This window comes from Coturnix japonica, chromosome 1, assembly GCF_001577835.2.
Source record: "Coturnix japonica isolate 7356 chromosome 1, Coturnix japonica 2.1, whole genome shotgun sequence".
NCBI classification, from domain to species: domain Eukaryota; kingdom Metazoa; phylum Chordata; class Aves; order Galliformes; family Phasianidae; genus Coturnix; species Coturnix japonica.
Window position 1 is genome coordinate 38,535,686 of NC_029516.1, and position 25,126 is coordinate 38,560,811.

Sequence of the window (25,126 nt, forward strand, 5' to 3'; positions counted from 1 at the left end):
CTGAGCTAGTCACTTTGTAATTAAATCTTATAGGACAGAGCAATTATATTCATTACAGAAAAAGCATTTTATGAACAGCAGTCTTATTTGAAGCTAATAGGATGGTACAACTGTCACAGTTCAAAAAAGCTTTGTGTCTATTACCTTATTCTGGACTAATCTCGCACAGACAAATTAGCCAATATAATAGTAGCACTGTGTATTTAAATGAAAAACTGACCCTTGCAAAACACCTTTGTTTTTCACGTTTATGATGTACTGTAATGATTGAAACAGATCTGTGTTTGAAGGGCTCAGATTGGGATGCAAAGCAATAAATCTTTTACAGTACTTAGCCTACATGTAATTAATGTAGGATAATGTTCTACAGATGAAATTTTTCTTAGAGTTGCAAATACTGACCACAGATACAGAAAAGCCAAAAATGAATAAAGCATACTGAAATTAAAGAAAATATTACTGTTTCAGCACACCAGCTTCAGTTGATGCTTCCAGAACGATAACTGCTTGGAAGAAAAAGTTTGAATGTCAAATGTTCATCCTGCTATGTCAGACACATGACTAAAGGCTCCCCATAGTGTTACATTCCAGTAGTAGTATATAGAAGTGTGAGTGAAAAAGTGTTTTATCACTACTACAGTTTCTAAGTACTAGTTTCCTCACCTTCTGGTCAGTGTGGAGGCCAGGAATATTTTGACTCTGTAAATAACTCTCTCCAATCCTGACAGTGGCTTCAGTGTATCTTCCACATTTACCAAGGACTTCAATCAAAATATCAAAATATTCACATGATGTTTTTAAATTTTATTCTACTATGTATGAGCAGTGACACTTTGTCCCTTTTGAGTAATTATTACTGCCTTAGTCATATTTTGGTTTCACATTTACATATTTATATTTGCGTATATTTACAAAAGATAGTTATGTGTATTAGAGAATAATAATTTTACAGCAGGATCTGTATTCATTTGTCAGTGGAGATTGATGAAACAAGTGAATTTCAGATATGAAAAAACTGAAAGTAGCTTTTTTATATGGAATTATGGAAGAACAACTGTCTTTCAGCAGAAGTGAATATATATATATATATAATGTTTTCATTTCTTCCTTTTCTTTAAAAAAAAAAAAGAAAAAAGGCATAATATGCTTAATTAAATAAAGTGGAAGCATTGAATTGAAATATAGAGTTACTGGACTGTCCATCTTTTTTTCTGGAGGAAAATTTCTATGTCCCATCGGAAAATTAATTAATTAATTAATTAATTAATAATTTCCAGAACTTTATCTCATAACAGTTTTTACCTACACTACAACTGTTATTCTAAGGAAATAGAAAACCTTGCAATTTGTACTTTCTTAACAAGCAATATAGTTGCAATTGATTTACTTTCTTTGTTATGTACCTAGCATTCTTTTTCTTTCACACAACTGATCTAGAAACACATCTCTCATAAAGCCTGTGTAAGTATTAATAGCACAAAATTATCATTTAGCAGTTGGAAGGCTGGAGATAGAGAAAAAAGAATAATTCTTATCCCAGTTACATGAAGTTTTCCATTTAGTTTATAATAAGAAGTTAATTGCATTTGGTTTGTACTTCATCCAAGTACAAAGTGTTCAATAGTAAATAAAAAATAATGAATTGATTTGAGGACATTTACTTCAGAAAATGAGTAAAAAATACATGAGAATTTCTTATTTTAAATTCCAGCTTATGTTGCCTTATTATTATTTTTTTCCCATTTATTTCACATCAGTAGTTGAGAAATATTAGCAAAAAATCTCCATCATTCTAATGCTCACAACTAGGAGGAAGAAATTATGTTGTAATACAAATACAGTATTCACATATTGCCCTTTATTCACTGCAAGTGTGATAATAAACTTTCAGAAAAATATATTGTTTTAAAATTACAAGATAAGTTGTTTTCATGGTTGGGTGTTCAGGATTTTTGGACAGAGATTTAGTTCTGTTGTTCACCATCCCTCTTTTCTGAACTTCCAATGATAATCTAGTGCCAAAACAACAAATTGAATATATTCTTAATTTATAAAATTGCAACAAAACAATTCATGTACAATTCATCAAGAATGTTGATACAGCAATCAGCAGCCATTCACTTGGTCCTCTAGAAGTGACAGAAAAATTCTCCACAGAGCAGTTGTTATCTACACTATATTAACGAATTATTAAATTTTCCAGGAAAAATAAAATAAAATAAAACAAAAATCTGGTGTGAAATCTCTAATTAGGTAGAGAATTCCTCTGCCAAGTTCTTGATGGTAACAGCTTGTATGAATCAAGCATGTTACATCCAGTAGCATGGTTTTCATGACCTCTGAATGTGACCTGCTCCCAGTGGAAAGCAATTTGATGCTCTATTGCACATAGACTAGTATATATGAATACTAAAAACCCAGATAAATTAGTAACAGGTACATCTGAGTGGGACAGCTTACTTGCCACTTATCTGTAACCAGGCAAGCTTGTTTCACCTCAGTTTAAAAGATAAAGACAGCCTCCATAGTCCTTTAGTAGAAAAGTCTCCCTGTCATTTAAGGAAATGTGACAGCAATGGAAATGAAGTGAAAACAGTCTGATGACAGAAATTCTTCAGCATGTTATTAATTAAACTCTACAAATTTACCATCAGCCTCTTTCCTTCTCCATTTTTTTAATTTATTTATTTATTTATTTATTTCCTGACAGCTCAAATGCTGCAGTGCTGTCGACACAGCAAAGTTTGAAAATGTAACAGCAGGTCTTTTAAAGGAAGCTGATAAAAAAGGAGATTCCAAACACAAAGAAGTTTACTGAATACTAGACAGTGATATGAGACTCCACATCTTGGTAAATTTATCTTAGTGGTGCAGATGATCTGAAACTCAATAATACTAAGAGACATGAAAATATCTGATATAAATAAAAGTATAATTTCTTTTGGGAAACACTGCAAATATGCTAACTAATATGTAGCACATCTTTTAAAACAACTTGTTAAATTACAATCAATTACAAAACAAGAAATATATCCTGTATCAGTTAGGCTCACTGCTCACTTCAAATATGTTCTTTCCTAAATGGTCAATCACTTGGACAGTTAAAAATAAACAGAAAATGTAATGCCTTCTTGTTTCTTTAAAAAAGATAAGCTTTTCAATGCTACGAATGTCAACAAGAAAGGCTACAGTTTTGCTTATATTTATTCATTATTGGAAACACACTACTTCAATTTTTCATGATCTCCGTTAGCAATAGGGTGAAACTTGATTACCTTTTACAATGTCCAAAACACAGGTTTGGTCTGAGATTAGAAAATTCACCATAAAAAGCCCTCTTGAAACAAAGCAGACAAAAACAAGATCTTAGCTTCCTAGTCTGTCAAAATGTTAATCTTTGGTCAAATAGATATCCAGCATGTGCAAAGAATAAAACAATACAAAATGAATGAGTTAGCCTCTACGTACACATCTATTCATATCTGACTTGAACTGTCTGTTGTCAGCACAAGGTTGTTATTTTGATGTGTACGTCATAAAAAGATGTCAGGAGAAAATTTTCATTCAGTGGATGGTGAGGTGCTGGAACAGGCTACCCTGATAAGTTTGGATTTCTTCTCCCCGGAGGTATTCAAGGCCAGTTTTTATGGCCCCCTAAGGAGACCAATCTAGTGCCTGCAGTCCTGCCTGTGGCAGGGGCTTTGAAGCTAGATGACTTTTCAGGTCCCTCCCAACCTAAGTTGTTCTATGACTGTATGATTCTGTGATGTTCTAAAGCAAGCTGTTAATTAAGCACCGTTCGGCTGAAATATCAACGTTATTACATGTGTAGCTGTATCAAAATTTTCATTTTACAGAGTGTTTATTAGTACACATGATTCAGGTGAGAATAGTCAATGCTGAACAGTCTGCATTTTGAGACTACATTTATATGTCTAATTTTTCAATCTAGACCTTACTAGTCACATTGTAATACTTTTCTGGATGAGGAAATAACATGTCCTTAAAAGGTCTTGCGCTATTTTTTCTAGTTTTCATTTTTAGACTTTCTACATGTATTTAGGATAGAATTATATGTTTAAAGTGAAAAGCATATATGTGCATCCATCAGTATTAGCAATTGCTGATATAATATGTATCAACAGATTGATTGTAGATATGAGAATCAATATCTGAATTGTCTAGCTAGTTGCAAAATCTTATTTCAAATTACTTTATCTTCTTTGATTGTTGTTTTAAAATAACCTCTTATTTTGAAACTGAGCCACTTCAAAAATATACTTGAATAAAATAATATTGTTATGTATGTTTAACAATTCTTAAGAAAACATTCTTGGAAGGTTTCTGAAAATTCAATATTCTACATCTAAAACACTCATCACAAAATTTACCTACACTTGAGATTCATTAATTCATTTTAACAGTGCATGTTTTATGTTGAGAGAGAACTAAAATCTGTTTGAAGAAAGGTAGAATATAAACGTATATTTTTGTGTGTGTTTGTACATATGTGCACAAATACTGAAGTACATATGTCACTAAAAAAGAATATACTTCTCCAAATTTGTCAGATAACTTTTTCCAGTAATGTAGATATTTCACACTAATAAAGGCAGGATATTTTCTTTTAAAAATTATTTTATTATTTAATTCTTTTAAATTATTTTAAAAATATCTTTCTTCATCTATGTATCTATCTACACCTAGTTTTGTCTCAGGTCAGTTATAGCCATGCATATTTTAATATACAAACAGGTATGTACACAAACTCAACACTGTAAGTAAGGAAAGATGGAATATATCCATGTTTACTTTCCCATCATCATTAATATGGCTCAGTATTTCACACCATTTCCTCACCATTAGTATACAGTTATCCAGGCAAGCAGGTGTTTTGCTCACAGGAATAAAAACAAAAGGAACATACTGACAGAGTTTTATTTAGATTCTTTGGAATTGCATAAAAGTTTCTAATGTCACAGAAGGACACTTTTAAATTTTTAAAGATTTAATTTAGCTTACTTGAGTGCTAAGGGGAAAAAAAATAAAAAAAAAAATTATATACTTCAAACTCAAAGAAGCAAAAGGCATACATGGCATACTCAAAGAAAGAAGTGAGAATGACATACCAAAGAGTCAAAAAAGAAAAAATGATAAAGTAGTATAGGTATTTACTAGAATAAAAACAGTTTTTTAAAAAAGTATGTCTGATAAATGAGAGAAATTACTTCTAGCTCAAGATACTAAAGTTGGTGATTAACCTAAAAATAAGAATTATTTTCTTAAGCTTACCTAAAAAGAAAAAAAAAAAAATAATACCTTTTATTCCATAACTAAATAACTGCTAAAAAATACTTTTTTCTTGACTCTTTTAAATGATATAGCTTTATTTGCAATGTTTATATCTGCAGTAATTATCAGTCTCTTCTAATGAGAATTCCCCAGAACTTCACTTGTTTCAGTGATCTTGCTGGAAGTGAGAACGTGAATGTACATACCCAAACTTTCATGAGTATACGGTAATCCTCTGATTTAATACAATACATAGAAGAAATTAGATTATCTCTCTATAAAATTTCTGATTGTGTCCACATTTACAAGCAGTTTGACAAATTACATATGAATTAGCAGATCAAGGTGGTAAAAACATTATAACTACATCATGTGCACCCAGATAAGGTGGTTTATATGCCATTGCTGCCTGCCTGAACTAAACACCTCCAGTACAACAGTACGAGAGTTCTGCAAAGACCAGAAAGCTGACGACAGAGACCTGAGGTTTGTCTAATTACCCCATCCAGGAAGTGATCTGAACAGCCAGGAAGTGATCTGAACAGCCAAATATCCAGAAGAAAATGAATTTTTAATATGATTTTGAGAATGCTAGGAGGTGTTAAAACTTGTCTCAGCATTGCCATTTATTTACTTGAAATGTATGAAATTTAGTACAAAACACATTTTGAAATAACAGTTGAAAAAAAAAAGAAAAAAAAAAAGAGGGAGAGAGAGGAGTGTTTTGTTTTATCTTTATTTTCAGGTGTTTTTGTTTGTTTGTTTGGTTGGTTGGTTGGGTGGGTGGCTTTTGTTTGTTTTTTTAAGGACCGATCATTTTAGATCAAATGTTCAAGGGACTCCTGACCCCATCAAAGGGCACTCTTAACTTATATTACAGAAAATACCTTAGTAAAGTTTAAGATCTTTGTCCTAAAACAGATTAAATTGGAGTACTTTAGTAGTAACTAGAAACTCGGGGTCTGAATTCACCAAACTTGATCTGAATAGGATTTTATTTTTTTTCCTATGTACATGCTTTTAATTCATCTAAGAAGACATTTTTTTTAGAACTGTTTCTGCTTTCCAAGTAAAGAAACACCTCATTTTCTTTCTGTGGTTAACCACTCGAGAAAAAAAAAAACAACCAAACAAACAAAAAAAACCACCTTTTATTCTTGTCCCGCATTAGCTGACTTCAGGTAGATCCTGATGGGAATATTAGATACCAGACTCATATTAGTAAAATGAGAAAGAAAAAGGCAAAGTATTTGGACTTATAATTTTTTGGAAGGGATTCTACATCTCTTCAGAGTGAGACACCATCACCCATCTTATGGCTTGCTAACGAAACACCTGCTTGCTAACGAAAAAATTATGTTTTCATAATGTCCAAATTTTGCCGCCTAATATAGCTCCATTTCTCTCCTTAAAAACTGATACAATCTTACTGAATCACCTGTGGTGTGTAAAAGCACCTGAAATCTTCATAAATAACTCATTTTTTTTCTTCATAATTAGTGGATACCAAAAATGATTTCTGGACATCCATCAGTTCATTCAAATTTCATGACAGAGTTTCAGCTGAGGTCTGAGTAATACAGATTTGCCTATCTTATAAGTAATTATTCAAAAGCCCAAGAAGCTGTCCAGACAAGATCTGTAGATACTAAGATTTCTTTTATTTTGAAAAATAGGAATGTTGTAAATTACTTAAAGGTAGATATTTTTAGGTTTAATTTTGAATAATCAACTCAAAAAATTCTGTATTCATATCCCAGTTTCTAAGTTACTAAGTTTCATATCCTAAGTTTCTAAGTTACTGGATATGCTGAGATAAACAACACATCTAGATATAAAGATAATGATGAGAATTAATTCGAGAATATATAAACAGCTTTTTAAATATTTACCTCACCATCAACTTCATCTCATATAGTTTCAAAATTTTAATTGAAATTAAAACACATGAAAGTGTGCTTTACTGATTCATTAAAACTGCTTCAAGTGTAGTGACAGGCATAAATCTGGAGTTCCCACACTTTAAACCTCATGAGAGGCTTATTAATAATCACTGCTAAAATTTTAGTGTTGATCCTTATCACACTATGATAATGAATCATTGCATATGACTTATGCACAACTTATAAAAGTAGTACTTCGCAGAAATTTTGAACAACCTTGCAATTACAGAAAATAAATAACTCAGAATGGAGGAAGATGACAAGTGATGAAAAAACAGAAAGACTCAGAAATAAATAGAAAGCAATAATAATAAAACTAAGACCTGAATGATGTTTCAGAACAGTGATACTATAACGAAATACACACTGAATAAGAGATACTAAGATGTTTTAAGTAAGAATGCAATTGTTCTGCTAGATGGACTTTTTTCTCTAACTTGAAAAATGCCTTTAATTGTTCTTCCAGCACAATATACAGGAAGAAGTAGTCCTCATAGTCATACGCCTTACAGTAGTCTCTTAATCTAAATTAAATACAAATTTACACATATGAGTTTTGGATACTGTTATAAGCACACAGTAATGTGATTAATTTTTTATTTTTTTTTATTAACAAAGAGCACTGTGCCAGGCTGTCCTACTGTCCATATCACCATCAATGATGTTAAACATCTTCAGTCCCAGTACTGACCCCTAAGGAACTCCACTCTTTACTGGTCTTTAAACACTGAGCCACTCTCCACAGCATTCTGTGTGTGACCATCCAGCCAATTCTTTATCCACTGAGTGGACTTTCTGCTAAATACACACCTCTTCAATTTAGAAACAAGAATGCTGTGCTAAAAATATGTCAGGCATGATTTGCCCTTATTGAAGCCATGTTGGCTGTCACCAATCACTTCCTTTTCCTATTTGACATAGCACTGACTCATTTTTGCATTTAAAATGTCCTTGATAGTTGAATTACTGTGATGAAGCAGGTGCTCTCAGCTTCCACATAATGTTTTTAATGAATTCTAGCTTGCATATATGCCTCTGACTTTCACCTCTGACAGTGATACTGAACAAGGAACCACAACTGATAAATAATATTTTTGGAATGGAAGAGCTATCTGCCACTTTTTTATCAACTAGGCAGTGTTTTTATATCCTCTCTATAATGTAAAATTTAGCTTTTTCTTTTTTAATAGCAAACAATTTATAAAGTCTGTTAGTGCTCTCTCCTGGTATTTACCATTAGCTAATCACAGGGGAAATGAAAAAGAAGAGGACAAAGCAACAACATTTTTCTCTGTTTCTACACATTTTTTTTTTTTTTTTTAATGTGCCATTCAGAACATATGACCTATTGTTTTCCAAAGTATCTGGCTTAGTATGTTGAAGACCTTTGTTCTCACCATCAAAGTACTATACAAGCCAGTTTCTGCCAACAGTTCCTTCATGTTTTTTCCCCCTTCACATGCACCAACCACACATGCACTTACAACACCCTTTGCTCTTTGCTGCCTTATCACATTTGGATTTTACATTTCCATTTTACATCTAACACAATTGTTTTAAATCACCTTCACTGTTTGCTGTATCTTTTTTCCTTTTTTTTTTTTCTTTTTCTTTTTTTTTTTTTTTAATAATTTTTTCTATTGGTATTCTATATCATGACATCATGTGGAGCACAGAGAAGAACTACACATCCCAGAGGGCCTCACAGTCAGAGAGGAAAATATGTCACAGAAGTGATGCTCGCTTTCTCTCTCTCAATACCTGGCAGAGGGTGTGGATGTGCTTACAAGCTGTACACCTTCAATTTCAAAACAGGCTTCTCAGTCTTCATAAAACTCTCTCTGTCTCTCTCTTGTTTTTACTTGATTTATTAGCCTCAATTTCAATTTTGATCTCGAAATTTTGATTGTATTATATTGTGATAACTTGCAACCTGACATAGGTTTTCCTCCTTAGATTGTTGCTGCTGCTCTGTTTGTTTCCTCAAAGCCAGCTCCTTTCCCCCTACCTCTTTCACCTTTCCCTTCCCATCTTTGGGGTCCAGGGGTCCACAGGTTTACTGCCCCCTATCATGAATATAGATTGATATGGATAACTCTGTGACATTATCCTTTTGTTGTTTCTTTCCAAGAAAGAACAGTAGAGAGCATCATAGGTAGTCAATGAAATAATTAACTAAAGCATACTTTTCAGATATCTTTACTTTTTATCTTCCAGCAGACACTCTTATTTTTCATTTTTAATGCTCCATTTTTCCCCATACGTCAACCTTACTTAATAAAACAGTCATTCCCCTTTGAGAAATCAGTCTTTAAACAATGCTTTTAATTGCCCTGTGTGAAAGAACAAATATGGAAATTTATTTATCTTTTAATTATCTTTTATTATCTTTTAATACTGTTGAAGCAGCACAGCGAACTGTAGAAAAAGAGAATGAAAATAACTCAGGCATTGTTAATATGAGGGGGTAAATCTACAGTGAGATAGAAAGTAAATTGCAACAATTACTTTTAAAAATGTCCCCTAATGAGGTAGTTTTCAATTAATATCTTGACTTGTTTGACAATTACTTTGTTGCTGTTATTGATATACAAAAATCTTTCTTTAAGGAGAAGCTCAGAATATATATATACATGTATACATATATATTACTTTGTTTTTTTACATCAAGATAGCTTTTAAAAGAATGATACCTTAGTGGACCAGCCATGTAAGCTCCTGTCTGGCTCTTTCAAGGTGCTTTAATTCCATTCTCACATTTAATGTCTTGATTTTGAGTGTAGACGTAAGGAATTGCATCAGTTAGGACCAAATAAACTGTCTACTAGATGTGATAGATAAATAAAAGGTGATGACTAAGGTTCTCGCTCACACCATGGGTCATGAATCCCAGAACATTTGGTGGTGCAGTAGTGTCTGGGTTTTAAAAGAGTCTGTGTGGATTGTGCCTGGAAGACTTTTCATATGTGTAAAAGCACTATTTAAAAAGAAAATATTCCCAGTATCTTGTATCTTCTGGACAAAACATTAACAACCCGTCATATTGATGAGAGGCAAACAACCCATCATATAGATGAGAGGCATACAGATTATAACAGTCAGTGTGTTTATCCTGATGGTATTCTAGCTGCATCTCTAAAACTAAGTTGAACAGTGAAAACTGGAGTGTTTTAGGAAGATGGAAAAGGAAGCTACCTCCTACTTACTGTAGCATGAAACTAGTAAAATATTACTTTTCCAAGTGTCTAGTAGTAAAAAAAAAAAATAATCTGTATCACCATGGAATATTCACAAATAATACTCACTAAAATATAATAAGAAATTCACACAGCTCTTCTGCTATCAAATAGTGAAAAATGAGAACTTACTTAGATATGTTGCTTTGAATCTTTTACATATAGTCAAATATTAATTCCCTTATAAGGACATAACGTGGGAATATAAGGACTGTACAGAGCAGCAGATATGAAGCAAGATAAACAGCATGAAGAAGAAAGAACAGCTTGCAGCTCTTATTGGACAAGCGCCTGCATAAATGGTTGAAGAGTGTTTGTGGAATGTTCTGTTGATATGTAAACGTGAATGGGAAAGTTGTAGAGGCAAATGGGAAACCTAGAAAAAGAAAACTTGTGAAGGTATAAAAGTGATGTGAGAACTTGTAATAGGTGATTTGGATTGTTCACATCTGAGTCCATGCATCAGGCGCTGCAGATGGTGCCCTCTGAGTGGAGCACATCAAGCCAAGGCTGAGTGAGCCTGGTCCGGCAGTTACCCCTGACTGAACATCAGACAGATTGTTTTGCATGGTGAGAAGTCAGGAACAATGTGGAGTTCACTAAGAAAGCAAATCTTGAGGTATTATGACTAATTTTAAAGTTTGAGAATCAGCCTGTATCTACTTCAGCATTAGTTACTTTTCTTAAATGGATAAGCAAAAATGTCCCTGAATTTCTGAAAACTGGGTTCTCACTTTGGTGGAAAGCTTTGGGATGAAACTGGCACAAAACTCTGGGAGTCTTCTATTACTGAAGACAGAACAGCTGCTGCTCTGTACAGACCCTCTTGTAGTCCCACAATAACATTTATTTTTTCATGTGAGAACCTCCAGAAACAAAACTTTGCATTTTGTCATGTGGGGAAGCTACAAATATTACCTGTGTAAAGCACATTATATACTTGTCATATAACACTAGTAGGAGATTTTGCAGGCAGATAAGAAAGGATATAACTCATTCTTAGTCAAATGTGATTCAAATCAGCTATAGCTACCAAACTACTGCACAATTACTTTACTGCATAAATGGACATCCATTCCTTCTCTTACCAAGTAAACAAGTTTTCTGTGTTTGCATAAGGAAAATGAAGAATACTGAGAGCCCACCTTGAATATGGGATTTGTACTTGGTCCCCAAGATAAGAATGATGTGAGTCTGTGAGGGAGGTCCAGAGGGGAGTGGCAGGGGGTTACAGCACCTCTCCTGTAAAGACAAGCTAAGAGAGTTGGTGTCTTTTAGCCTAGAGAAGAGAAGGCTCTGGGGAGATGATGTAGGAGCATCTTGTCACAGACTTATCTATATCCATGGCAGGGGGCAGTAGGCCCATGGACTCCCCAGCACCCAAAAATGGGAAGGGAAAAGGGAAAAGGGTAGGGAGATGGGAGCTGGGCTCAAGGAAACAAACAGGGCTGTGGCAATGATCTGAGGAAAACTTATTTTATTAACGATGATGGTGGATTGCAAGATTGCACAATATAGTACAATCTAATTGAAATTGAGGCTAATAAATCAAGTAAAACAAGAGAGAGAGTTTTATGAAGACTGAGAAGCCTACTTTGAAATTGAAGGTGCACAGTTTGGAATCACACCCACACCCACTGCCAGGCAGTGAGAGAGAGAAATGTAGTGTCATTTCTGTGATGTATTTTCTTCTCTGACTGTTAGGTCCTCCAGGATGTGTAGTTCTTCTCTGTGCTCTACATGATGTCATGATGTGGAATACCAACAGCAAAAATTACAAAACCATGACACATCTATAGGCCTCTGACCTGAACGGAGCATACAGGAGGAATACTGTACTAGAGAGTGTATTAATAGTATGACTGCTAAGAATTTTGAACTAAAAGATGGTCATTTTCAATTAAATAAACAGAAGAAATTCTTCACAATAAGCATGATGAGGCACTGGAGCAGATTTCCAAGAGAAGTTGTGGATCTTCTTTCCCTGGAAATGTTCAAGACCAGGTTGGATGGGACTTTGAGTAACCTAGGAAGATGTCCCTCACAATGAAAGGAGTGGTGGAATTAGCTGATTTCAAGGTCTCTTCCAACCATTCTGTGCTTCTAAGAAAACATATTTTAATTTTATTTTATACAAAACTTTCCTTAAGTCATAGAATATAGAATATGCAGCAGTGTAACAGTCAAAAATCACCTAAATTCCCTGATTCAGGAACATGGTTTTATACTAAACGCAAAAATATGAACTAAAGATATCTAAAGAAAATTAATCTTTTTTACATTTTTTATATTATATTATTTATTCAGTTTTATTACAATTTGGACTGCAAAATTCTCATTCAAATTATGTTGTTTTAAATGTTGAATACAGCTAAATAGAAATAGCACAGATCCCATCTATAATTTTATAACATTTTATGATTGCATTTCCAAATAAAAACTGTAGTTTTTCCTCTATTTTGATCTTTTATATATTGAATATATTTTTAATCTAGCAGAAATCATATCAGTAGAACCTCAAGCATAGGCTTGTGATTTTCCCACTATAAACCTCTATTTTAAAGCCTGTTACAATTTTAGTGAAAGATTTTATTGCTATCAAGGACCTTCTAACAGCTATTGGTTCCAGTGTGAATAAGTGGCCTTTTGTTATTCATGACACATGCTTACTGGAACCAAAATTCCATCTTCTTTTCACTCATTCAGGAATTTGACACATAATCTTCCTAGAAAAAAAAAAAATTACATTGTAATTTATTTTGTGTGTGGGTGCGTGATTTTTAAGTTTTCCACATAGAATTTGTAAAAATACCATTAGATCTTTATTTATAAATAATTGTTTAATTAAAAAAGGCAATAATGAGAAAGAAGCAAAAATCCATGTAGTTAATCCTTCCACTATTCTGGCATTGTTAACAAAACCCATCAATTTCTTCTAAGAAACCAACTGAATGATAACAACAGTAAAAAGATAATTGAGCATCTGGTATCAGTATTCTATTACCAGATCAACATAATGATTCTCTCTAGTAGTGAAAAAAAGATGAGTCACCAGAATAACGGAAATCCATCCATTATGTGGTAACGGATAGAGATAACATGCTGGTTTGTGGAGTGCTAGAAACACGCATCCCATTTTTTATTTGACTGTCCACAAAGTGGCAGTGGAAAACCATTGAGCTCAAAAGACTGTATATGGGTGTAGAAAATCACATACTTCAAAGGAGTGAGTAAATCAAGACCAATTATTGAATCTGCAAAAGTGTTTTTAACTAAATATGTAGTATTTACAACTTTGATTACAGTTTTCTTTTTACCTTATTTTTACATTCTCATTTAACGAAATACTTATACACTCAAGGTGATATTTGCTCAAGACAAACAATATTCTTCCAGCTGTTTATTCCATGTAATATTAAAATGATGAAAAGAATCATAATTAAAAATTTGATCATTTCATGTAACCAATTTATTTTTTTAATAATTATTTTATTAAAAGAACAAATAAAAAAGATCACTTTTAAGTTCCTGTAAACCATAATAATTTAGCACAGCTTTTAGAAGTGAAGTTCAGTGGGGAAAATGTAAGATAGAAAGGAGCTTCAAATGGAAATTCTGAACATATTATTTTTTTTTAAAATTTTCATTTTTCCATGTGGTATTCAAACAAAAAAAGGTAGAAATAAAAACTTTTATTCATAAATGCATTGTTTCCAACTCTTATTATATTTTAATAACCTAACTAATTAAGCTAATTGAAAATTTAAAGCAAAAAAGTACTTTGGAAAAAAAAGTGGCCCTCCTCATATGAAATAGGAAAATGGAGCTCTGGTGCACTGTATGTTTATGCACATCAGAGGTAGCGATAAGTAATTTTCTGGAGTCATATAGAATTTTATTATTATTATTATTATTATTATTATTATTATTATTATTATTATTATTATTATTATTATTAATACAGATTTTCAGCATAGAGGAAACATTTGACTTTGTAAATAGTGTTAACTTTAAAAGACAGTCAAGACTTCATTTATCTAAATGCTCTTCCCAAGGTACTATGTATTACTTAAAGAAGATAACAAATATTAATACAGGAGCTGGACAAGAGGAAAAAAACAAAAACAACAACAAAAAAAAAACAGTTTATTTCTTCTCTTTATACTGCTTGTTTGTTGAAATCTTAACATGGGTAAGCTGAGGAAACTGAGAAACTAGAATAAGAGGAATAAATTCAGTAATTTCTTGTAAAGATGTATCGCAAAGGAGAAAAATTATATAAGGAGTAAAGTAGTCAATTGGCATTTTGCCATGTTCTAAGACTGTAATAGAAGACTGCACACTAGTGCCTAGAAAAATCTCACTTTCATTTCTGTTATTCATGATGTAAGAAGGTCATTCTTAACACAAGGATATCATATTTTCCTGCTGTATCTTTAGCAGATTCCGTTGCTTCAATTAGGCTGAATTTGAATGAGTCTTACAGGGAGAAAAGCCTTTGCATCTGCTGAAATATGCAAAAAATTTATGCCATTGAACAAAAGTTAAAGCAGAATTTAGATGCATATCTTTGAACTTTCAGCATCTGAAAAGTACACCGGCTTTTTTTTTTAATTTTTTTTTTTATTATTTTTTTACTTTTTTTAAATTCAAAGAATGACAAATGTAATTCATCTATAAAGAAAGTCATTGGAGTTTGTTTTCTTTTCCCTTGAAACGTACCATAATTCTGAGTAGGCTTTCTCTGTACTTGAGACAAGTGAAGTCAGACATGCCAGGATTCGTTATTCATCCTCTTCTCTGTGTTATTATCACTCCAGTTATTTGCAAAGATTTACTATGGTAACTCAAGGTCTACAGCTGAATAAATGTTTCAGGAGATCGCTAGTTGTAATAGAGATAGGTACTTCTGGTTAAAGCATATATTGGCAAGATTATGTGTAATCACGTAATTTAACTGATAGCTTCACATTTTCCTTTTACTAAAAGAAAATCATGTAACATTCACTCTGCATATTATAAAAGCAAGAGGACCAGTTTTAATGAAATATGATTTGAGAAAAATTCTGGAGGTGAAAAATGATTGGATGCCACAATTGATATTAATTTAATATAATTTACTTCTAAGCATAATTTAATACAGTAGCTCAATACATCTCTGGACTAGATAAAACTCTGAAGGAAAAGCTATGCAGGTTATCTGAATCTTACTGCTGTTTGACAGAAAAAAGTGAGTCAATCTGCCAGTAAGAGTCAGAGCAATCTTTAGAAGCAAGTTGGCTAACCTGAAGGACTTGAGAGTCATAGTCCAAAATAGCAATGCCCATGCCATTGCAATCCACTGGGGAATGGGCCAGGCCAAACAGAAGACAGACAAATGTTTCTTATCTCCTTCCCACGACAGTGGCCAACATACTTCAATAGTGTAGCTATGAGGAAATCCTCTTGAATCTCTCTGAAGATGCCTGCACCCACTGCTCCTTTTTCTTGAAAACACCTGTATACCAACACATGCAGCATGGGGAATAAACAGGAAGAAACAGGAATATCTGTGCAGTTGCAGGATCATGAACTCATGACTGGAATATCATGGATGGCAGTGTACATTTTAGGAAAGACGGGTCAGTAAAGCAATGTGGTAGAACTGCTCTTAATGAAAGAACAAGTGGAACACATCAAGGTCCATTTAGGGACAAATGATGAACATGTGTAGAGCTTGTGGGTGAGAATTAAGGTCCAGCTTAATATGGGTGATACCACTGTGGGTGTTTATTACAGGCTGCCTGATCAGGAGGAGGAAGTTGATGATGTCTTCTACAAACAGCTGGAAGTATCCTCATGATCATAGGCACTGGTAGTCATGGGGGACTCCATTTATACTGATATCAGTTGAATGATGCCCACACAGTACAACTAGTTCCTGCAATGCCCTGAAAATAACTTTCTTCTGCAGGCTATGGAGGAGCTGATGAGGAAAGATGTGCTGCTGGACCTTGCTTTTACAAACAAGGAAGGGCTGATTGGTGATGTGAAGGCTGAGAGCAGCCTGAGATGCAACAACCATGAGATAGTGGAGTACGGGGTCTTGTGTAGAAGAAACAAAGCGATAAGCAACCCTGGACTTCAGAAGATACAACCTTGACCTCTCTGAGAACCTCCCTAGATGTATTCCATAGGCTAGAATGTGGAAAAGGGGGTCCTATAGAGTTTGTTAATGTTTAAGCTTTACTGCTTCCAAGCTCAAAACAGTACATGGATGCAGGTTCTAGTTGGAGGCCTGTAACTAAGCATGTTCCCCAGGGGTTAGTATCATAGTATTCTCTGAGCTCAGCCATCCGGTCAGTTATTGATGCATATATTTATCCTTCCACTCAGCCTGTGACATCTCAATTTAAATGCAAGAATATTGTGATAGGAAATATTAAAAGCCCTGATAAACCAAGCCATCCATTGTCCTCTAATCTTCAAATTCATTAATTGGAAGCCATCTGACTGGTCAGACATGGCCTGCCTTTGGCCATGCTGTTTCCAGTAATTTTTTTCCTCCTCCCCATTCCCAGAAAAGCATTTGCATAACATGCACTCCAAAGTTTTCTCAGTTGTCAAAGATACTAACTGTCTTGTATTTTGCAGGTTTATCATTTTGTTTTCTTTGAGTATTGGTGAGACATTTGCTTTTCTGTGTTGTCTAGTGACTTACTTTTTTTACCTTTGAAAAATGACAGAAAGCAGCTTTGCAAACATATCATCCAGCTCTCTCAACACTTCTGGACATAGCTTTTTGGTTCCCATGGGTTTCTGTGGGTTGATATTTCTTAATCCCTGATCTGAATATTCTCCAGTGGTGGTGTTTCTTCCCTTTGAACCCTGTGTCTAAGCACAGAAACCAGTGAGACCTTGCTGATGAAGACAAAGCCAAATAAGGCATTGATTACCTGCATGTTCCTTTACTAAGTTACAGATTTCATTCAGTAAAACAGCCACATTTTCATTCACCAAGATTCTTCTGCACATAGAATGGCAAAATTCCTCATGTCATCTTGATACTCCTTTGAGTTTCCTGACAACTTCCCTACATGCTTGGAAAATTTTTCTGTGTGCCTTTTTTTGTTGTCTGTCCCATCTTCCACTTCTTTCTGAATCTTTTCTTTCTCATTTCTAAATTCCTCAGCATTAGTTTATTTTCTTTCCATTTCTATTATATAATACATATCAAATTTTACATATTTCATTTATATTTGTTTAAGCATAACACATAACATCTAATTAATGAAACTGTAAGATGTACCTTCAAATGTGAACATTTATTATTCAATGCAAGGATTTTTATAAGTCATATGAATATGTGAGGTACCACTCCCTATGACACCTGAGAAACCTTATGTGATCACCCGCATCTCTTTTGCTCTAGATGAAGGATAAATCATTGGAAAAAGGCTGTGCCATGGTAAACTGTATGTTGCAGCTACTTCATAGCTTTGAGGTAGAAGTACCAAGTTGTTTTTATGTGTGCCTACATGCCTTAATACATACTTCCACATGTGTGTATAAATAAAATATACATATATATAAATATACATATATATATATATACATATATATAAAAAAAAAAACACGTCTCTATATACATTTGTATGTTTATGTCTAATTGGTTTTGTGTTGTGTATTTTTCTTCCTTTAAAAGACTGATATTGTGTACATAAGACCAACTTTTAGTGACTTAGTAAATAAGTTTGTCAGCTCATGAGCTGACACTCTTTAGGAAGTTTCTTAAGACTGTTTAACAGAAATTTAAGTAGGGTAGTTCTGTCAAGACTGAGATGATTACACCAAAACTATCATAATTACTAATTAAAGAAGAGTTGGTAATTAAGGTTTGATCTTCATGATCTTTTCGCACAGTAATGAACACCAGACAGTACAGGGACCAAATAAAAAGACTGCAACACACCAGTGTTGATGATGTCATTAGCTGAAAATGTGGGATTGAAAATCTATGCTATTTTTGTTTTGCTTGCAAGTATATCTGGACAAGCATGAAATACGTGGTTATCAGATACTCAGTGGTCACCAGAGATTTGACAACCTAAATTACTTATGTCTAATGAAGATAAATAGCATTCTAGATATGGACACTTACTACATACTGAAGAGAAATTGAAACTGATGTTGTTGCTAGGCAACTTGTCTCGCCATGAAAAACATGCATTTTCTATGATTTTACTTTATACATTAAAGAAAAAATATTAGGAGGGAGGGAGAAGGATGTTAGAGTTCTCTTTCACTGAATTACCATTTTTTTAGTAACCTATCAGAAAAATATGTTTTCAATACTGTAATTTTATTATATTCTTCCTTATGAGATTCTTGTTCCTTATCATGTAAAGATATGTAAGCAAGCACTACTTTTTAGTGGTTGGCTGTAAAAGAGGGAATTGTAGATTTTCATAGAATAAATAATCTTTCTGCAGGGATTAATATGCATAGCTGCACAATTCTCTAGATACTGTGCCAATCGTTATCTGTATGTGGATGAAATGACATTTTGTCTTGTTCAGTTCAGGCACTTGGAACAATGTATAACCATTTAGTCTGTACGCTGTCAACTTAGATTGTACTTGATTTTTTTCATTTTAATTTTCTTTGTTTTCCTATAGAAAGGTCTGTGATTGTTCTTTTTACACTGGGTTTTCCTAAGAGCTATATGCAAGTACCAAATAAGCATTATAATTAAGATTTATTTTTAACAAAACAGAATTGAATTATAATCAAGAGAAATGTATAGAGCTTAATGATATTCTAGTAATGCTCAGCAACTCATTCTGTAACGATCATTTTCCTAAGAAACTGCACTCATGTTTTCTTGGTTGTACTTCAGCATCCCTGATGTTTCTTGAGGGTGTCCTCTAGAAAAGCATGAAGTGTATTACACAGAAGCAGATGGCATTTTGTGTTTCATTCTACAGTTTGATTCCTTGTTTTATAAATTACTTTAATGTACTTTGTCTTTACATTCTCACATAATTATTTTCTGAGAAGAGTAAAGCCTTAACACATGTACAATTAGATAACAAATACAATGAATTTAAAGCTCTTATTTCAGCAGTGGACTTAATTTAGAAATGCATCCTCCTTTTATCTGGACTTGTCTGCGCATATTCTGGATTAAAACCATAATAAATATTGACCACAACTGAGATGAAAAGGGCGTGTTTCTCAGTTTCATGCTACCCAGACACATTCTTTCAGATTTCCTCACCAGTAATGCTGAGATAAATAACTGAGAAAATTCTAATGTAGTAGCTTTCAAATCAAGCAAAAGTTACATTTTCAAGAAACTGAACTAAAACTGGCAACAAATATTCAAATAATTACTTTGTTGATTCATGATCACATTCAGTGCTTGATGTGTCATTTGGGCTATTAAAGAATTAATAGGATTGTCACCATTTTAAAAAGAAAACACAACACAAAGATTTGTTCAGTGTTGCATCCAGTATTGGATAGCAGAACAGTCAGATTTAGTAATTTAAATTTCATAGCTCTATGTTATATGGATCTGTAAATTGAGAAGGTAAGTTTTTACATTTCTAATATGGAAGATAGAGTGTTACATAACATTGCTCTTCAGTCATAATTTTTTGTTTTTCATTTGGATTGAAGCTGTACATAGTAGTATAATCTTAACTCCATTTATTACACTTTATTCTAATGTGATAATTGATTCTTGGCTGCTAATGGAATAATTTTCCATGTGTTCTGCCTGGGGACACAATACTGCTTGAAGTTCTGGAGATCTGATGGAGGTAAATGACTGTTCTAGATAGAAAAACAGTGGGATACACACAGCTTCATAGTGGAGAGACCATGGTTTTGTATAACAATCATAATTTATTGTAGCTTTTGGGTAGGTACTGTTGCAGTGCAAATCTCAACTAGCATCAATAACCTAAAAATAAATGAAATAAACTTTCTCTGAAACTGCAGGTCTTTTTACTGAGTTTTGTTTAAAAGCAGTGAAGAGATGTGATAAAAAGTAATGAATACTAATAGTCAGTGATGAGTATTTTAACCCAGAAACTAAGGGATGGGACTTTCAATCCTGGCTCCCTGAAATTACTATGAATTTTGTAGTAAAGAGGTAATGAATTGAATACAAGCAAGTAGTTCTGGACATAAGAGATTTTTCTCAGACATATTCGTGTTTAGTCTACCTTTCCCTGACCGTTTTTTACTTTATACTGCTAAAATATGAAGATCAATTTTCTGTTAGAAACTTTTCTACAATAGGGTGCAGGCTTCATTTCATTAAGTTAATATATTATCACTAATATGCTTTGTTCATCACTGAGATAGTGAATGTTAAAATTCATGTTATTATTAATGGGGACAATGGGCATGAGAAGAAAAAGTTTTTAAATTGTATTTTACTAAAAATCATTTCAGAATCTGCCAAAATATTCAATAGTAGTTATAGCTTGCAAAAGTTTAGAAAGATTTTATTTGACATTTGCAAATGACTACAGACTTTATTTTGTATCAAGTGACCTCTGAAATATTCAAATACAGCTTAGAAATTCGAAAGAAGAAATTAGTCAAATCAACATAACTTCAGTCCTTCTTAAAATAATGAATGTAAAGGGACAAGGAATGCCACTGCAACTTTTATTTGTAAACAGTTTTGCTACCATCTATTTTATATACGTTATTACTTATCCACAATTTCTTTTTGAGTAGGTGTTACTACTTTAGAATTCCAGGAGACTGAATTTTAAAGGAGGTAAGCCAAGGACTACTTACAGCTTTGTATTACCATATTTTGCCAGATATTTAAATGATTCTGTACCACAAATGCATTCGCAAAGTAGTTTTTAAGCTACTATATAGGGTATCTTTGAAAAATTAAGACTGCCAGAACACAACTGGGTTAGGAGAAAATTATCAATGGAAAAAATTTTGTTGGCTTACAAGTTCTCTAGAGAGATACTTAAATACCACAGAGGAGAAAATAAAATTGTTTCTTAAAAAAAAAATAATTGTGAGACACGCTGGAGAATAAAATTGCCACAGAAAAAATAGATACTTGAGAAAACATGGAAGGAAAAGAGTTGCTTTGACTAAAAGAATTCCTCTGTGGGACTTACCTTTATAAACTGTGCCTTAAATTCACACACAAAGCACTGAATTCAAGGATCTGAGGAATTATTTAAACCCAAAGTAATGATATTCTTTCAGGAATATCTTTAGTTATATTTTAGATGCGTTCAGGTGTGAACTGCTTATTGACACTGTTATATTTAAGGTAAAAGCAGGCAAAATAGAAAAGAACTAATTCATAGAATCACAGAATATCTTGAGTTGGAAGGGACCAAAAAGGAACATCAGTTTCAATTCCCGGCTCCACACAGTATCATCCAAAAATCGGATCATATGCCTGAATACTGTCCACAAGCTTCTTGAACTCTGGTAATCTTAGTGCCATAACCACTGCGCTGGGGAGCCTATTGTAGTGCCTGACAACTCTCCAGATGAAGAACCTTTTCTTAAGTGGCTCTTAAGGCTGAGCCACTGCTGTGCAAAGTGGAATTATCATTTCACTTGACCAGCTAGCAATGCTGTGTTTGATGAACCTTGGTATATGGTTGACCTTCCTGGCTGCCTGGCACACTCATGTTCAACTTACTGTCAACCAACACTCCCAAATCCCTTCCAGCAGAGCTGTACTCAAGAACCTTGTCCTCCCGTCTATCTGCATAGCCAAGAATGCCCCTTCCCAAAGAAGTGATTTTTATCAGCATTCTAAACAATTACAACACATATCTTGTGAAATATCAGGGATCAAACTTTAAGCAGGTTTTCTTAAGAACCTGAGTAATTAACAAGGTTAGTTAACCTGGTTCATAAATCTATTATGAGAAACAGCAGTAGGAATTATGCAAAATTATGATATTTTAAACACTTACATTGCCAAGGTAACCCTGTGACACGGATTTATTCATAAGTGTAAACATATTATGGAAATATATATATAAAAAAAAAAGTTTCATTTCAGTTACAAGGTACACTAGTAGCCCTCTGGAAGCTCTAAGTTCAAAAGCAACAAGACATTTTGTGCATATAAACTAAAAAAAAGTTCAAGGAAGACTAAAGAATTTGCAAATGATTTCACATAAATGTTATTTTCTCAAAGTCTTGCTTAATTTTCTTGTATATGTAGAAATGGTAGGAGGACATAATTTTAATCTGTGTGTCTATTTTTCATTTTCTTTTCTTTTCTTTTGCTTTTTCTTCTACCTAATGTATAAGTGACAACGTTTTATTGCTTTAGTAGCTATGAATATTCTAGAATATAAAATCTATCTTCAGTAACTTAAATTCATGATAATCACAGTATTAATGTAACTCTTTAGTCTTTTTGATAAAACTATTAAATGAATGTGTATTCAAATTATTTACCATTTGATATTCCAACTTTTTTCTTAATAATAATTACATTATATGATATTATTTTGAATTAAACATTTTATTAATCATTTCTCAGATTTTACAAAGTTGTTCTGTTATTCTTTATGTGCTTTTATATATAACAATATAACAATTCCCTTTTTGTAACTCTGAGTGAAGCAAACTAAGCAGATTTGGACCGATAATGCAGACTTTTAATAAAATAATGTAATCTGAAATCAGGCTGATGGAGGCTGATGATGACACACCATCCAGACATAGTGTGACAGGCTTTTGGATGGAATTCACCACAAAAAATAACATGTTTAATATAAAGTTTGTGTGAACTTGGTTTTAAACTGGTATAATTGTCCTATAATATTCAAAGAAGAGCCAGTAGATTCCAACAAATGAGAGACAAGATAACAATGTGTCTGACTATGTGTTATATGCAGAATTATACTTTCTAAACAGAAATACATTTTGCAGTACTGTCTGTTTTCTCACTCAGACAAGGCAGCCGAATATGATACGGATGCAGCAAGCAGGAGAGCATGTGACTTACCATAAAGGCAGCCACACAGCACCTGTGTTATTTAGGATGAGAAAAACTACATTTCTTTTATGTAGCTGGACTGTGCCTTAGTCTTAAGTTTCAAGGAAAACTTTCTGGACTCCACTGCCAGTATTAGCAATAAGAGAAGGTAAATATCAGTATCTAGTTGCATACACATACATTTAAGTGCAAGACTTAACTGAATCCCATACTGTAGTCACATTCCACTCAAATGAGGAATTAATGTAATTAAACTAATAAAATATATTAAATTTCTGTAATAATGGTTTTACAAAATTCTGCCACCTAATGTGTACAAAAATTTGCTTTGCACAAGATTTGTGGATTCATAAACATGAAACTTATGCTAATAACAGACTGCATAATCAATAGTAAAATAAATGAAGTAGTCTCTTTGATTACCAAAAGTACTGCTATATCTCAATGAAAGAAATGTATGCTTAATATGCTACTTGATAACAATTATAATATTTACTTCATTTCTTGGAAAATATAATTGGTTAAAAATAAATAAATAAATAAATAAATAAATAAATAAAGCAACTTCTTGCTGAGAAAATGAATTCTGTCCAGTTCTCTACAGAAAAAGAATCTAGTAACATTACATTATTCAGAGTAAATGTATATCAATTCATCCCACATCTTTGCTCTTTTTCCTGTTTGTTAGCTCAAGTAATAAAGGAGACAGATTTCCTGACAGTACACATTTATTTTACCTCTAGAAATTCAGAATTTAATTATGTGCATATATTTATACCTTTTTTTTTTTTTTTTTTTTTTTTTTTTTTAACCCAGTAGTTAATCATTCCATAAGAAATTAAGTTCCACTTAGCACTTCTTAGTGCTAAAATAAAATCCATGGACTGAAAAGGATGAAAGCAACACTAATTCTAACCAGACTACTCCTGAGCCTGAATATATATGTATGCATGTGTTCACACACATATATATATACATATTCATATATTAAATTCAAATGTTTTATGACATCTAATTATCTACATGTATGCATTCTAGTGAATGTAGAGATAATATGCGATTGCACAATAGTGACTATAGATAAATATTTTTCTTAAGTCTTTTGAGATATTTTCTAAAAAAACACTGTAGATATGTTAAATGTAGATTTAATTAGTCCCATATATACCTGAAGCAATTTCTAGGGTACTAGAAAATAAGACAATCTAGCTCTGGAGTTCTTTTGTGAGATGTTTTTGAACAAACAAGCAAACATACAAAAATAAAACAAAAATAAAACACACACTTCGTCAGAAATGTAAGGAATATAAGTGCAAAAACCAAAAGCATTCATTAGTGTCTTTACTATTGTCAATACACAGAAAATGTGTGTATTTCAAGAAAATTTTCAGTCTGTAGCTGCCAAAGTGTATATGAAAGTATCTCTGCCAGTAACACATGGATCTTCTTTGCAAAACTTCTAGATTCCTGATGTAATTGCCAGTAGAACTGACACAGTGTTAGCAATTATAGATTCAAAGTTACTGTTCTGCATCACAGGAAATGTGTAAATAGCTAAAAAATAAAAGTTTACAGAATTGCCTTATTCTTATTTTTTAATTATCACTGTGTTTTTTTCTGCTTCTGTATTACGCACAATTTTGCTGAAGACAAAT

At 32.9% G+C, this 25,126-nt stretch overlaps 1 protein-coding gene across 1 annotated transcript in view; it reads right to left on the reverse strand.

Moving 5' to 3' along the window:
* Positions 1-25,126, reverse strand: part of MGAT4C (MGAT4 family member C) — a 264,419-nt gene that overhangs the window by 160,089 nt on the left and 79,204 nt on the right. The window lies entirely within an intron of this gene.